We start from the raw sequence: 17,988 nt of genomic DNA, 5'->3' as shown, positions 1-17,988 counted from the left end.
AACTACAAGATACACAGGTTACCTATATTTACTCTATATATAACATATACGTAAATTAAGTCGGACCTATGCATTTAGCTCAGGAACGAGCAAATTAAGCTCTAGCTCTACTTATGTATTGATAATGCGCGATCTGGATACTACTAGCTGGAAGATGACTGGGACCTTAATCACGTGGCGAGTTGGACCAAGCTGCAAGATAAAGAATCAGAGAACCCGAGGTGGTTAATCCGGCGAGGCTGCTCCAATGCTTAAGTCAGTACTATATTGTGGATGCGAGCTGAATACTTGAGTGCTAGAGTGCTAGTGAGCAAATAACTGCGCGTACCTTTGCCTTGAAGATCGATGCCTTTATATAGTTGAATAGTCGTGATCCTTATAAAAAGGCTCTGGGATCCCCGGGCTACATAGATAAGATCCATTCTGTTTTTTAAGGAGAACAATGCACTAGTTGATAAGGTTTATCACTTTCCTCCAATTCGGATGGGGTGAGGATGAGCCCTGTTATTAGACATCGTGATTCCGGGAGATTTGGAATCCGTTGGGGAAACTTCTGGAATCGATTACGTGGTGATTCGACTCTTTGGTCCCGAACTTGCACCTCGGTTCTTTGGCTCCGAAATGGATTAGGTACCGAGGAGCCTTTATGGCGAGGTGCTCAAGGCCCCAAGCTCCTGAGCTGCTGGCGAGGCTCCCTTGCTGAATTGTCATCCTAGTGACTGATTGTGTCCACATCTACTTCGATTGTTATGTTGGGCCAACTTACCCCTCATCATGTACTATAGTTAGTTGCTATCCCCAGTTTCCAGAAAGAGCTGCTGCATGGTGCCAGATGAAGAAACTAGTACATCACTTCATCGAGATTACATCTGCGCCTCATGGAGGTTACCCCAGAGGGCGCCTCACACAAACGCTCCACATGCATGTCTCAGCAAGTATTGGGAACATCTCCTAAATTTGTGTGAGTGAGTGATGTTTCTAATACATGGTTGGGATATTTTATTGCGCATGTAGATGTGAATTTCAATTCACCAGAGGAAATAGTCAAACAACTACTCACATTATATTCTTATTAAGTTTTCAAGTTTGACTTGGGTAAGCCCATGCTCACACGATTCCAACAGCCTCTTGTAACTTTGTATTAAAAATATCTCTCTATGAAATAAAGCACATAAGTATAGAGATATTCTCAATGCAAGGCTGTAAAGGCTGCTGGAACAGGCTTTGCCCTGAAATCCAAAAAATAACTCACTGTTTACACAATAAATAACTTGTTGCTCTAAACATGTCTAAGCTCGGAAACTTAATTAACTTCGTCTATTCATTTCCTTTCTTAAATTTAGTGGAGTTAAAATGCTAAAATTACATTCATTGACTCTACCAATTGGTCTGCAACTGCAAGATAGCGATGCAATTTGGATCAGGTTGGGTTGAGAATTCTTTTAAAAAAAGCTCTTAATGGGCCAAGAACTAATCTGAGCCCAATGCAATTGAATTTCTTTTATGTTGGACATGGCCAATGGACCGCATATGCACCCTGCCCGTCCTCGCTAACCCGACTATTCCATATCAAAATATATAAAGTCCAATGGGGTCTTTATATTGAATATTGTCTATAATTGAAACACCAGGTAGGCAGGTACTAACTAACTCTATCCATGAATATAGCCCTATTAATTTCGTTGAAAAACTGTGTTGACCTTGTCTTATAACCATTTAGAATGGAATGAACTTCAACATTTATTTGGGAATTTATAAGCGAATGTTATTTTAAAATTTCTAGATGCAAGTCAAGTGGACAGGCCTGAGCTCTTGTTGTTCATTTTCTTTATGGGAAGGTTAATTTCCATGAAAAAACTATGCCAAGTAATTCAACTTGGAAAAAGATGTCATTGCTTTGCTCATCATGGAATGCATTCGGATCCATTGAAAACGATCCGATTACCTTGGAGTTTGGTACAAGATAAATATCTTTATATTTGCTTCCTATCCAGGTTAAAGAACATTGGCTAGGGTTGGAATATCATGGCTTTCTGCTTGGAAACTCTGCTATGAAAGTCTATAAGCATATTCACTCAAATGGAAAGGTGAAATTAATGACAATTTGGTGGGTACTAGCCAGTTGGATCCTTGCACGCAAAATTTAGGATAATTGCACTTTCTACATCTTTAAACACATCCAAGTTCTTGTGTTAGAAAGGGTTCTGTTGCGTTAGAGGGAGCTGCGTTCATTATGAGGTACAACCGTCTCCCATGGGCACTCCATTTGAATGAGATATATTTGTGGTTATTAGTGAAGTCAATGGTCACAATCATTTTATGACTTGCACTTGTTGATGCAATACTGTAATAGGAGAGAAGACTCAGGAGATGGATATTTGTGGTTATATAGTCAAGTCAAGAGATGGATCACAATCTTCTGTTCCAAACAAATCAAGAATGCAAACCTAACTTTCCTGCTGGTTTTCCTTTTTCTTTGTTTGTTAGAGGGAAACAGCACCAATTAATCTAAGTCAAGTCAAGATAGAAACACCATTCGAACTTTGTGATCTCGTAACAACCACTAAAACTAAAGTCATTATCTACACAGCCTTATAATTAAATGGACCCGTCGACACCAAGTCAAGATGGAAAGAACCATAAGTTAAGCATCTATAGATACAAACATAAAATCTATGGCTTGATTGTCAACAAGTTTGGGCGAATTGGGTCTCGACGGATACTAGGGCAAGATATCCAAAATATGTTGAAAAGTTTTGATTTTTAATAAAACAAGTGGTCCCGGGGTGCAACGGACTAAGAAATCTGACTAGGTGAGTGATTTAATGCGCTAAGTCGTTCCACGTACGGGATGGAAACATTGTGAAAGAATGTATTAACCTGTATTTTGGTTTGTTTGGATATAGAAATGGATTGAGTTTCAATGATAATTTATTAAATCTTGTTTTTTGTTTTAATCTTTTACATGCAATATGCTGACACCTTAAAAAAATTATATTGATGATGAGTGGATTAGAGGTCTTAATAAGTCATGTTTTCTTTTGTCCCATACCCAGAAAAAGGGTACTTAACCCCAAGACACTCCACCCAACACATCCTTTTCAAAGAAAAGACAAATGAAAAAATGACTAAATTATTGAAAACCTCTCCTGAAGTTTCGGGCACTTATTAAAACTTTTCGACCTTCTCTATTAGAATTCTCTAGAAAAGGTATGAAAATGTCTAAAAGATCCATGCAGTTACTTAGTAAGGCTGGTTCCTATTTAAAAATAATACAAATTTTAAGAAAACAAAATAAAAAAAAAGAGAGAGAGAGAGAATTTAATCTTACAACTTTATCTTTGAACAGTTGATTTGAAGGACAATTTTGAAAAATAAAGCAATTTCAGAAAAGAGATGGGAAGGGCTTGGAGTAGCAATTCACATGTAGAAAAAAAAAAATTGAAAAATAAACATTTTGATCAATGTAACAAAGTTTGGACACGAGTATTTTGGACATTTTCATCTCTCGTTTTAGAGGATTCAGAAGAGAGGGACACAATTTTTGTTTCTAAAAATTATCCTAAAAGAGGAAAATAGAGATTTACCCCAAAAGAGAGGGACACATTTTCATCTCTCTTTTAGGGTAAATTCAAAGAGGAAAATATTATCTCCACTAGCCTTCCTTTTCACAATTTTTGCAAAGGCCAGCCATGACTTTCTTCTTCAAGTCGGACACAGAGAAGCATTTGAATAATCTGTGAAGTCTGATTAGTTTTCAGACGAGAGGAGCTTAACTCGCTCCCTTGAGAGCTGCTGAAAAGAGTTATCAGAGGAGAGGGACGATTCCTTGTAGACCATCTTGTAACTCGGAATGTACTCTTGGAGTATGTCGGCGACCTCCTTGAAGTGCCGGTGGTAGAGGAGGGATCAAGCTTTGAGCTCTAGAGCCCATTCAAGCTTGTTTCCCTCAAAAAAAAAAAGAGCCGACTCAAGCCGCGGAGAGAGGGCAAGAGTGGCATCAAGGAGGTTAAGGGCCAAGGCGATCTCCGACTTCTCCTAGGTTGCTAGGTTGCGATGAGTAGTCAAACGTCTTTTACATATTAGTCTACAATCTGAAAAGCAAATGCAGGTCAGTTAAGATGCAGTCCAAAAAACCCAGGGCAGTCCGAAAGCAAATGCATCTTTTTACTAAGTCAACTGCAGGGCAGTCCGAAAAACCCAAAATCAAACACCAACAGTAGCAGAAAGCTTAATAAAACAAGGGAGGGAAGGCGATAAATCGAATCCCCCACAGTAGATCATCGGTAAGAAAAAATGAATAACGAAGCAGAGAAAGTGAAACCCACCTTTCTGTTGCGAAGCCACCAATTCTTCTGATTTGGATTGGAGGGGTTTTTTGCCCAGAAAGAAAAGAAAAAGAAAATTAATAGCGGAATGGGAATCACATTCCGGGGGAGGGGGTCGAGAATGGCCATTCCCCTATGGGAGAATGGCATTCCGCCTACTCAACATCCAGAATGGGAACGACCCTTCCAATTCCGATTCCTGGGTCCTATTCCCTCAAACCAAACAGACCCTTCAACCTCTTTGAATTTTGTGATAAATAGGCACCTCTCTTCTAATCGGCACCCTGTTAGGACATGTCCTTATATTTGACAAAATACATCAAAAGACATTTTAACCCTTCATCACTCTTTAAATTTTGAAATAAAACCACTAAAGACATTGCATGTCATGTCGAATTTGAAGGCATCTCACTCGAGAAGAAATAATGTTGTACTTCTACTTAATTATAGACACCACCAGAGTCTTGATTCTTAAATTTCTAGGTTTCATCCCCTACCCATTGGGTCAATGGAGGAAGCTCTTCAATCATTTAATGAAATCCAATAAAGCTTTCAAAACTAGAGAGAAGTGAACCTTTGAAAATTATTTCTGAAAACTCATGAGTTATGAAGTGAATTGCACTGCTCGGGGTTGCTTCCCTATGTTTTAGCAAATTACTTGCATATATTGACTCATGAGAAATATTATTGGATTTTTGCTGAAAATTAAGATTAGGTAGTACTCAAAATTGAAAAACAAAATGACAACACGAATACCACGAGACTGCCTGGATGATGATTGGGGTTTCGTATTGGACTGAAACCGCTTTACTTCGATGGGTTTTATTGAACAACCAAATATTACGACTGACGTCCTAGAGAGCTCTAATAAGAGGATCAGAAGACGGGTTTTGGTATGGTTCTTGGATTATGCAGTAATGAGTAAATTGTTGATCTAAAATGTTAGAAATGATCCATTTTGATAATCATGTGTATCTCTTTTGACTTTTAAGGTGGGATGGAATAGGTGATGGAGAACTGATTGTTCATTAATTGACTCCATTCTGCATCAGGAGCAACAATGAGCGAGCTTGTGTGTAAAATTGAAAAAAAAAATGATGAATGTAAATGTCTTTTTATCCTTGGCAAATTTGAAATTAAAAAAAAAAAAAACCCTTAAGCAATAAATGATCTACTGTTAAAGGATGAAAGGTTTTTGTCCACTAATGTCAGTATTTAAGTTTTTACCTTAACAAATATCAAAAAACCGTTCTCATAAGCAATAAATGATCTACTGTTCCAAAAAACCGTTTTGACAGTTTTCGGTCGGCAGGTATTCAGATTCTTATCTAAACAACCCTTACTTGAAATGTGGCTCCAACGTCTATTTGAACGATTCCCACTTGAAAAATGGCTCTGACGCCTAGTTGAACTATCCCTAACTGGTGATTTGTCTCTACCGTTGTCTTAGCGACTTACCTTTGCCGCTGACCTGGTAACCTACCTTTGCCGCCCGCCTGGCGATCTGCCGACCTGACAACTTGCCTCCGCCATCGATCTGGTGGAAATCTAGCTGGCGACCTTGTCCACAACTCAGGGCGGCTAGCAGCACCTCGTCCAAGGCCGACCTATGGTACCTCATCAGTACCGGTCGAAGTGACCTCAACATGAGGAGCGACCTCCCTTGAAGGCTTGCCGACCTTATTGAGGTCTAAGTGGTGACTTACAAGATGTGTTCGCTGACCTATTCTACATGCATCCTGTCACTCCCGGGTCTCTTGAAAGTCAACTCTCACACCGAATGTTTCAGAGGAAACCGAATAAGGCACAAAAACTGGTCTACGTGCATGACTACCTCCAAGAACTTTAGACTAATTAGGTATGTCTTCCTAGGGATCTTGGACGTAGTGTGTAATGCCCATGCCAAACAATGCCTATATAAAGGCCTTACCTCTAACCTCAGAACGTACATGCACAATCTAGTTTTTGCAGTTCTTTAGCTCTCTCACATTTAGCTATCTTAAAAATCTCTAATTCGCTGACTTAAGCATCGGAGTGCCCACCCCGGGTAAAGCAACCCGGGCACTCTAGCGCTATTTCTTTGTACGTCACATCAGTAAACTATGCAGCTCGCCACCTTCAACTAGGGACAGTTCAGCTAGGCGTCAAAGCCACCTTCATCTAAGAATAGTTCAGCTAGGTGTCAGAGCCACATTCAGTTAGGGACAATTCAGCTAGGCATCAAAGCCACCTTCCAAGTAGGGACAGTTCATCTAGGCGTAAGAGCCACCTTCAGCTAGGAACAATTCAATTAGGCGTCAGAGCCACCTTCCAGGTAGGGACAGTTTAGTTAGGCGTGAGAGGCACTTTCCAGATAGGGACAGTTCAGCTAGGTGTCAAAGCCACCTCCCAGTTAGGAACCATTCAGCTAGGCGTCCAAGCCACATTTCAGGTATGAATTGTTCAGTTAGGCATCTAAGTCACCTGCCAACCAGGAACTGCCAAAACACGCATCATCAATTGGTATCGTCTGTGGGATTTTGACAATCCAATTTTTCTCTTAGCACCTCAGCCTACAGACACCTCATCACCTTGGCAGGACTGACTTACGAGGGCAGCTCCGCAACTTGCTAGCCATCAACTCCCACCTAGAGCATGGAGGGCTTGACCTGCGGAGCAACTTCACAATTTGTTGGCTATCAACTCCCACGGAAATCACGAAGGGCTTGACCTATGGGGTGACCTCACATTCTATTGGCCATCAACTCTCGCAAGGAGTAAGTAAGGCTCGACCTATGGGGGTGACCTCACAGTAAGGGAGATTCTGTCCGAACATAACTATGAGAAATTGTCTGGACTAATCATTTTGATTCCACCCCCTAAGGGATTCTTTCGATTAAGCGCTATTATTGTTGCTTGAAGATGCTATTACTTGAAGCTTAAAAAAATCAAACTAATAGCATTTCTTCCAAGTCAACTAATGGTGATGAATACCTGCTTGTCCAAACTCCGTAGTCATTGGCCAGGAAAGGACATCATCTATATATAGATTAGGGTGAAATCTCCCAAACGGTGCAATTATGTTACAAAGACTTGCAATGGAAACGTTGACACCGAGTCAAGTAGACTGAATTTCTAATAGTCGATTTCCATTTTCCATTTCTTCCAAGTCAACACAAACGAGAACCTCCGAATTAAACACTATGTAATACCGGAGGTAGAAGTACTGTATACTTTCTACTCATGAATTTCTATATAATACCTGAGGCATATAAAACCATGTAATAAAATCAAAACAGATATGCAAATTAAAAGCTATAGAACCTTTTTTTTTTATATTTTTGCCAATAATGCAAACATAAGAGAAAAATTGGTAATCGAAATATAACCGAAGCCGATAGGTTTACTGGTCGACTGGATCGGTTCGTCGATTTTTTTTAATATTTAGAATATATTATAAAATATATAAATATATAAATATATAATAAAAAATCAGAAATATATATAAAATATTATATTTTAAATAATAAATAATATATTATTTATTATAATTATATATCTTTATATATAATACATATTTATTAATTTATAATATATAGAAAATATAAAATATGTATAATATACATAAAATATATAGAAATATATAAATATCGCTCGGTTCAGTTAACCACCAGTTTTCTATATTAGTTAACTGAAACCAAACCAATACCTTTGGTTTTTTAAAATTACTGAACCAACTGGTTCAGTTAACCAGATTTTTGGTTTGGTTTCGATTAGTTTTTTTATTTGATTCATTTTTTCCATTTTTCTTATTCACCCCTAGTCAGCCTTGGAATTTCACATCTCTCGATATATTGATGTAGCCCTCGATATATTATTTGGATCTAATCCCAACAAGGGTCCCAACTTTAATTTCACATTAACTAGCGGGGGCTCGTGGGATGCATGGGATTTATTAAGCGAAACTTAAATAATTGAAAGGGTCATTTACTAAAATATCTCTTATAGTTTCATATATTTACTAAAATCTACCATATAGTTAGCATTTTACTAAAACACTACTTATAATTTGCAATGGATTTAATCAATCTTCCATTAGATGACAGTGGAAAATGACAGTGTTGGTCCTAATATTCATTTAAATAAATTTAATCAAAAGAAAATGAAAATAAAAATAAAAATACTATTTTTCCCTTAATAAGACATGAGCAACCACTCTATTGGCTATATTTGGTCAATTTTGTTTTCTATACAAAAAAAAGTGTTAAGGGTATTTTTGGAATAAAAAATCATGGGTCTAATGGCAAAACAAACACTCTTTAATGAAATGTTGATTAAGTAAATAATTTGTAAAATATATGGGATGTTTTAGTAAAATGAAAACTATAAGGTAGGTTTAAGTGAATATGTAAGACTATAAGGTGTATAGGAATGGTAATGGGGTGGGTTCTGGGTGGCGATCATATTCCCCGTCCCTGACCCCGACTCTGAAATTAACCCCATCCTTGATCTCCAACAGGGATGGGTTCCCCTTGGGGACCCGAATCCCCAAAATGTCTTTTAGATAATAGTATTTTTTTAAATAAATTTATTTAAAATAAATAAAAATTTTAAATTTTAAATAATATTTTAAATATGTTTTGATATATATATATAATATAAATAATATAATAGTTTATTTAATATAAATAACATTTAATATATATATAATCAGGGTCGGGGTGAAGTAGGGCGGGGACCTCAATCCCCATCCCCGACCCCGACTAGGGATTCCTATTAATCTCCGTCCCTGCCCCCACCCTACCAAAACAATCCCCATCCTCGGCCTCATCGGGTCTGGGAAGTCAAGCCCAATTGGGGATGGGGAAAATTGCCATCCCTAAAGGTGTATTCTAGCAAATGACCCTAATAGAAACACAAAAGAGTATACAATTGTTTTATATTTTCAACTTTTTAAATAATTAATAATTATTCATATTTTATATATTACTTTTAATAAATTTTTTATAGTACAAAAATAACAATAATTAATTTCAGTTAGGTTTATTCATCAAACTAATGAAACCCGGCCAACCCAATCAACTCTACTTGAGTTGCTCAGTTTTCTAATATTTTAGGTCAGTTTTGGTTAAAAAATTTCCCAATTCAACCAATTTGGATCAGTTTTACTTTGGCCATTTGTAAATCGACCAAAATCAAACAACCTAGCCATGGATATTTATATATATATATATATATATATATATATATATATATATATTAACATTTTATATTTTAAATATAATTTTTAATATGGAAAAGTGGGAAATTTCCCATATTTCTTAGTCTAAAATGTTTTATATCATAAATCTAATTTTTAAATTTATTTTTTAATAATTGTATTGTAATTTTTAAAATTTAATTTAAATTTTTAGTTTAAATCTTTTGAACCGACTGACCAAACCAAAAAATTGACCCAAACCGATACAACTTAAGTGGGTTGGATTTTACAAAAGGTCAACTGGTTTCAACTGACCAACTCCCCAACCTGATCAAGTCAATTTGGTTGGCAAAATAGTCTACGATCGAACCGAACCAACTCACGAACACTTACAATTTCTGCTAAATTAATAGTCTCATCTCTAATAAATAAGAATAGTTTAATTTCCAATAATTATTGAAAATTTATAGCAAAAATACACAATTATTGAAAACATATTGATAATGGAAAATATAATAAAAATAAGTACTAAAAATATATTAACTTAGTCAATAAATAGTATAATCTCAAATAATAGTTTAATCTCTAATAAAAATTAATAAATAAGTTATTAGAAAAATATAATAAATACAATAAGTACAATAAATTAAATTTAAAAATTTCAATAATAGTAGTTTAATCTCCATTAACCATTAAAAGTTTTTTGTTAAATATCAACACAAAATAAATCTATGCATAACCATTGAAAATACATTTATCACAAAAAACAATAAATAATTACTAAAATACAATATTAAATTTAGTATATATAATTATATAATAAATACAGATTAAGAGTTTAAAATTAATATAAATAAATATTATTTTTTGAAAGTTATTTTCTAGAATTATTACTTGATATAATTGAAATTATTATTTATAATATTATGAAAAAATATTAAATTGTTATTAATTTAAATATTATGTTATAATTAAATTTATAATTATTAGGATTTTTTTAAATTTATTACATAATTTATTTATTTTAACTATTTAAAATATGGTTATGTTAATCATCTTGTTATTTAAATTAATTAATTATTTAAATACTTAAATAATATGTAAAATATTTAAATTTTAAAATATGAATTATTTAAATTTATTAATTTCAATATTTTGTTATAAATATTTTTCTACTTTGAAGAAATTTTTTAAATTTATTACATAATTTCGTTATTTTAACTATTTAAAATCTAGTTATGATAAATATTTAAATAATCTATAAAATATTTAATATCTTTTGTTATGTGAATTTTATTTATTTAAAGCTATTACATATTATTAAATATTTAAAAAAATTAAATTGATAGTCGAGAAAAACATAATTTAAATTGTTAGTACATAATTTTGTGATACATTTTGTAAATAAATATTTTAAAGTTATTATATAATTTTTTTTAGATTATTTAATGTTGTTATATTTTAAAGTTATTTATTTTGTGATATGTTTTTAATAAATATTTTAAAGTTATTATATAATTTTTTTTAGAATATTTAAATAATTCTTAATTTTTTTTATATAAACAATTTTTAGATACATATAGATAAAAAGCATGGGAGAGAATAAATAGAAATTAGAGATAATTTTGGAGAAAGTAGGGGATAGTGGGGAGGTAGTTTAGGAGAAATTTTAGGAGAAGAGATTATTTAGGTTATTGGGAAAGCGCATCTCATTGATTGTCTTGAAAATGACATGGAATAAAAAAATAAAAATTTCAAAAAAGGAGATAATTTGTTGATCGCTTTGTTTTAATATATATATATATATATATATATTATTTTTTTTCCTGTAGAAGTCCTTTTGTCCAAGTATGTTGAAATTTTGTCCATGTGACTATGCTAGCCGGTATATATACTAGAGGCCACAAGTAGTCAGAGCGCAAGAAACGATTTTATCAATTAGTAAAAGTATGAGTAATTAATGGAGTGACCCTCCACTTTGAAAATTTTATGGGTTTTGATAGTTTTGGTTATTGAGTTTCATCATAGGATGTTGGGGTGCTTGGAGGTAGGGGTGGCAATCAATTGGTTTTTGGATTGGATACAATCCGATCCAAACCTTGTTAAATCGGGTTTGGACGGTCCACTATAATTATTGGATTGGGCCAATTAAAAATAAATTGGTCTATATTTTAATTGGTTTAAATTGGACCTAAAGCAAATTTCCAATAATCTGATCATGAGGCCAAATCCTTGTCCAATTTGAAATCGACCAAAAGTAAAACTAACATAAAATCACTTTTATGAAAGTATTTTGATGAAAACACTTTTACGAAAAGACTTTTATAAAGAATTTTTATGAAAAGTACTTTTATGAAAATACTTTTACAAAAATACTTTTATGGAGTCACTTTTACAAAAGTACTTTTATGAAATCACTTTCACAAAAGCTGTTTTATAAAAGCACCTTTACAAAAGCACTTTAATAAAAATACTTACAAAAGTACTTTTACGAAAGCACTTTTATGAAATCACTTTTACAAAAGAACTTTTACGGAAGTACTTTTATAAAAGCACTTTTACAAAAGCACTTTTGTGAAAGTACTTTTATAAAAGCACTTTATGAAAGAATACTTACAAAAGCATTTTTACGAAAGCACTTTTATAAAAGTAATTTTACAAAGACTTTTATAAAAGTACAAAGCACTTATGCGAAAGCACTTCTACGGGAGTATTTATATAAAAGCACTTTTATGAAAGTACTTTACAAAAGTGCTTTTTCAATGCCAAAAGGGTATATTTTTGTAATTTTTAGATATTTTTTCATTTCAATATAATTTGTAATTTTTCATATGTTCTGTTTTTTTATATAATTTTTTATATTTCATTTGGTTTGGATTGGATCCAATCTAATCTATTTACATTTTAATGGATTGGATTGAATTTGGTTTGTATTGGATTTGGCCGAATTGGGTTTAATCCATTTGTAAGTTTAAGAAATTTACCCTATATATAATATATATGAATCCAGAATTAGAAAAATGAGTTCAGTGTTATATGTTCAATTTAGTAGTGGTAGTAGTACCACATCAAGTAGAGCTAAGATGTAGTCTTTAATAAATAGAGGCATTGTTTTCTCATTTTATTCTTATAATTCAGGTCCATCTTTAAATAAATATAATTTTTATTTACAAAATAACTTTTTAAAGTTTCCTTAAATTTGAGAAAATATATAATTTTGACATTTTAGCCTAATGAAAATCATAGGAAAATAATTATCCTATGCTTGTCGCCATGACATGTGGTCTACTAACATCTTTGATAAAAAGAAGAAACGGATGATAAACAAAACATTGGACATGTGCATTTGTCTAAAAGATTGATTGGATGAAAAAAAAAAGAAAAAAATAGGTCACAAAATAAAGGAAGACAATGTGCCACTAGATTAACAAGAAAATGTAACTTGACAAAAATGATGCCGATGAATGTGATGCCTACGTGCATTTTCAAAAAACAAAAAAAAAATATATTTCAATTCATGATGTTCATTGATACTGACGCATCGTGGAAGCAATGGAAACCGGAGCTGGCTATGCAAGCACCGGGCGTTCGCTAGCACCTAGTGAAAAACACTGATTTCCCTAGGAGAGAGAAAAGGTGGCAAAAATAGGAAGAAGAGAACTTGAAGAAATTCTAAAAATCTGAAGTATGAATTGATTCATAATTCTGGGAAATAGAAGTATTTATAATACATTGAGAAATTATAAAAGAACTAGGAAAAGAAATTAGATTTGATCTAAACATCTCAAACTTGTAGATAGGATCGAACTCTTCTTGACTTGATCTCCCCCGTCCGATCTCCCTTGATCTTATCCATGCATGAATCTTGGATTATCTAGAATTCTTGAATTCTTGATGAGTCTTGAATTCTTGATGAGTCTTGGATTCTTGAATTCTTGATGGATCTTGAATTCTTGAATTTTGATAATTCTTGAATTCTTGAATTATCTTGGGATAATGTTGAATTCTTGAATTATCTTGGATTCTTTGAGTTCTTTGGCTTATCTTGAATTCTTCCCATGAGCTGTCGCCCATATGATGAGATGGGCCTCCATCATTCTCCCCCACTTGGAAAAGACTCGACCCCGAGTCGTGGCTAGGATATGCGAGGGTCGTCTCTGGTAGGTAGCGATGACGGTCAGCAAGTATTAAAGCACTAGGAAATTGTGTAGTAGCTTCCCCTGAGAAATCGTTAACACAAATTGCAGACGCTCTCTTATCACATATACGGTCGGTAAACCAACATGGATGAAGTGTTTTGGCCGCTTGCTCAACATCAATTCCCTTTCCCGATTCTGTCATCCAATAAAGGGCTTGGTTCTGATACGGCTTTAGACCACACATGAGTGTTTTTGGGGGATCCATTTCCTCTAGATTGTATGTATCTGCAGTACCGACAAGCTTATTTAGAGCTAACTTTGAGATAACTTGTTTATCGTTACTTTGCTCAGGATGTTGGCCCCCCTTTCTTCGTTTCAAAAGAGGCAAGAGTGTTGCAGTTTCATCTAAATCACCCTCTAGGCTTAAGGAACATTTTCGCTTGTCAAGATCCTTCGGGATAACTTCTACCTTCTGATATGGCTTAATTTTCAGCAATTTGAAAAGAGCTGGAAGAGGACAAAGAGTAGAATCGAAATATGAAGGAACTTCTAACTTCCATGAAGATTTATCACCCTCAATGAAAATGGAACTGTGAATGTGAAAGCTTACACATAGTATGATTTCTTGCATCAAACTAAAGTCTTCTGGCGTAGCTACACATCGACCACAAACCTTAACCTTTGAAGAATTTACAAGGGGAATTATGATTCTAGTACCAAGAACAAAATCAATGTGATGCTGTATATCTCGCATGGGTGGGAGTTCATGTGGTAACTCATCTAGAACTGCATCATGGAACTCATCAAGTAGTCCCTGCACTTCCACTAGAATTTTATTTTTCTCCAGTGTTTCATTCATATTTTTTCCCTTCAACAAATGTACCTCGTGGGTATCCTTACATTCTTTCATAAATTCAGCATGATGATGGGTAATAGTAAGAAAATTTCTCTCATTGGCTTTTGGGGCCTTTGTAATATTCTTTTCAGCCATGGGTAACAAAGTATAACGTATACCCTCTTTTTCAAATTGGTAGGTATTTTTCCTACCCATATGCCTTGCATCTGTATCAAATTGCCAAGGCCTCCCTAACAAAATATGACAAGCATCCATATCTACAATATCACAATATACTTCATCATGGTACTTACCAATGGAAAAAGGTACCTTGCAGCGTTCCTCCACTCGTACGCCGCCTCCTTCCTTGATCCACCCAATTGTATATGGGTTTGGATGTTTTTCAAGAAGTAATTGTAACATTTGTATGACATCCCTGCAAATAATATTTTCTTGATTGCCACTATCAATAATTAAATCAAATAATTTACCCTTGACAGTACATCTAGTACGAAACAATCTGTGCCTTTGAGAAGTATCTTTACTTTTCTGGGACAACATTAATTTTCTCACAACACGGGTATATTCTTCATGTTCGTATGGACCCTCTTCATCTTCCCCATCAGGTCCACAGTATACTTCCTCCTCCACATCTTCTTCCTCCTCCCTTTCTACCATATTAACTGCCTTCCTCCTGGGACAATCACTAGATCTATGTCCAACCTCATTACATTTAAAGCATTTAATAGGAGCAGGCTTTGCATAGGGATTACTGGGTTTAGGAGGGTTGGAAGGGTTATCGAGTATGTCCTCCTGTAACAACCTTACCAGCGTTATCCGTACTTGCCGGGTGAGAAGGCTGAACTGTCTGGATTGATTTGTTCCTGTCGACAGTTGCCGGTCTGTTGTCGCTCCCGCTGTACCGACGATAATTATCACTACGTGCCTTATCTTGGAACATCAATTTTGCTTTCAAGGCTAGGTTCTTTGCTTCCTACACACTAAGAACCATCTGTACACCAATTTTATCTCTGATAGACGGTCTTAAACCGCTTAGATAACGGGCTGCCTACTGGTTATCACTTTCAAATAATTGATTTCTTTCAGCTAATCTCAAAAATTCAGATGTATATTCATTAACACTATGAGAACCCTGCGCACACCTCTGATAAGATTCAAACATATATTGTTCATAGTCCGGAGGTAGGAATCTACCTCTGATCAATCGTTTCATGCGCCTCCAGGTTCGAACAGAATCCCTTCCTTCTCTCATCCAGGTCTCTCTCATCCGTTCCCACCAAACAGATGCGCCTCCCTTTAATCGGAAAGCTACTAATTTTACCCTTCGTTCCTCTGGTATTTCCATGTAATCAAAGAACCTATTGACTTATGTGATCTAATCCAAAAGTCCCTCTATATCAAGATCTCCACTAAAAGTAGGAATATCTACCTTGAGTTTAAATTCATCATTATTCCTACGGGGGTTGAAATTACCTTGATTGTGCTAATTTCTACCGTTTCTGTCGTTGCCGGGAAGAACTGGAGCACCACCAAATTCGAATTCATCATCACTATCGTCGTCAAGAACTGGACGTCGGGACGCAGTAGCGACGGGTGGTCTGTCGTGGTCGTCTCCTGCGATCTGTTGTGGATTTTCCCGGATTCGTGGGACAACCTCCCGTAACAAGGTTTGCAGTTGTTCAGTCACCTCTGCCAACTGCCGTTCGATGTTATGTGTGGCTGTATGCTGCTCTTCGATTGCTCTCCAAACAGCTGGAAACCCCTGATCTCCGTCACGGGGTGGGTTGCGACTGCTACCGTCTGGGTTGGACATGACTAGGCAAATTCCCTGCTCTGATACCACTTGACGCAGCGTGGAAGCAATGGAAACCGGAGCTGGCATGCACGGATAAGATCAAGGGAGATCGGACGGGGGAGATCAAGTCAAGAAGAGTTCGATCCTATCTACAAGTTTGAGATGTTTAGATCAAATCTAATTTCTTTTCCTAGTTCTTTTATAATTTCTCAATGTATTATAAATACTGCTATTTCCCAGAATTATGAATCAATTCATACTTTAGATTTTCAGAATTTCTTCAAGTTCTCTTCTTCCTATTTTCGCCACCTTTTCTCTCTCCTAGGGAAATCGGTGTTTTTCGCTAGGTGCTAGCGAACGCCCGATGCTTATCTTGGATTATCTAGAATTCTTGAATTCTTGATGAGTCTTGGATTCTTGATGAGTCTTGGATTCTTTGAATTCTTGATGAGTCTTGAATTCTTGAATTCTTGATGAGTCTTGAATTCTTGAATTCTTGATGGATCTTGAATTCTTGAATTTTGATAATTCTTGAATTCTTGAATTATCTTGGGATAATCTTGAATTCTTGAATTATCTTGGATTCTTTGAGTTCTTTGGCTTATCTTGAATTCTTCCCATGAGCTGTCGCCCATATGATGAGATGGGCCTCCATCAGATACATAGACCCTTAAATGTCTATTGTCTTATTGTGAAGACCAAGGGACTCAAAGATAGACCACTGCTAGTATTATTAATTGTAATGAAAATTACAGATTACTATCCTACACTTTAGGTCTAGTTTCACTTTGGTCGCTGAATTTCAAAATGTTCTAATTTAGTACAAAATCGTTAATTGTCATTAAATGACATGTCAAAGTATATATACAAATATACTTTAGGTGTTATCTAATTTTCTTTGTCAACCACCCAATAGAGAAAAATAATTTATCAAAAACCAATTTATTGCTTTGGTTCAATCTTGATTCTTGATAAAGAAAATGATAAACAGTATTGAAGGATAATTTTGATTTTTTCAAAAATATTAAGTTATACATATCATCACGTGAGAAACTGATGAACTATTAACGGCTGGGAGTAAATTGATACGTTTTGAAAACTTAGATACTGAATTAGCATGTTTTGAAATTTGAAAATCAAAATGAGAGTAAATCCAAAGTAGAGGATACTATACTTCAATTTTCTTAATAACTGTGACGAGGGAACCACAACAATCACTAAAAGCATTGTCTCTACAGCGTCAATGTCCTTTGTCCTTGCTCAATAGAAGTAAACCACGCTTCAGTAGAGTTTCTGGCATGAAATTTCCCGAGTAATAGACCAACAATTGATTGCTACTTTTCATTGCTTCCCAGTCCAATACGTATGTGTTGTAGTCGGGCTTCAAGTCAAGTCGTCTAATTAAACAAAATTGCAATTATTTTTCGCCACCTTTTTTATTTACCCTCTCACGGGTTTCATTTCCATTTCCATTGGGAAATTAAGTCTGCTGTGGTCGGAAAAAAGCATTGTTCTTAAAAATGAACTGGTGACCGAATCGGTTAAGGGCTTGGTTATCGGTTTGAATGGTCTGACCGTTCGATTTAAACGATAGGCCTGCTCTGACAAAAAAGTAAAAAAAAATTGGAAAACGGTTATCGGTTAGATTCCTAAATAGTACCTTGAATTTTAGGGGCTATGTCTACTCAGTC

Source organism: Nelumbo nucifera, chromosome 8, assembly GCF_055504915.1.
Source record: "Nelumbo nucifera cultivar China Antique chromosome 8, China Antique-T2T, whole genome shotgun sequence".
NCBI classification, from domain to species: Eukaryota; Viridiplantae; Streptophyta; class Magnoliopsida; order Proteales; family Nelumbonaceae; genus Nelumbo; species Nelumbo nucifera.
The sequence above is the reverse complement of the archived record's forward strand: the minus strand, read 5'-3'. Positions refer to the sequence as shown.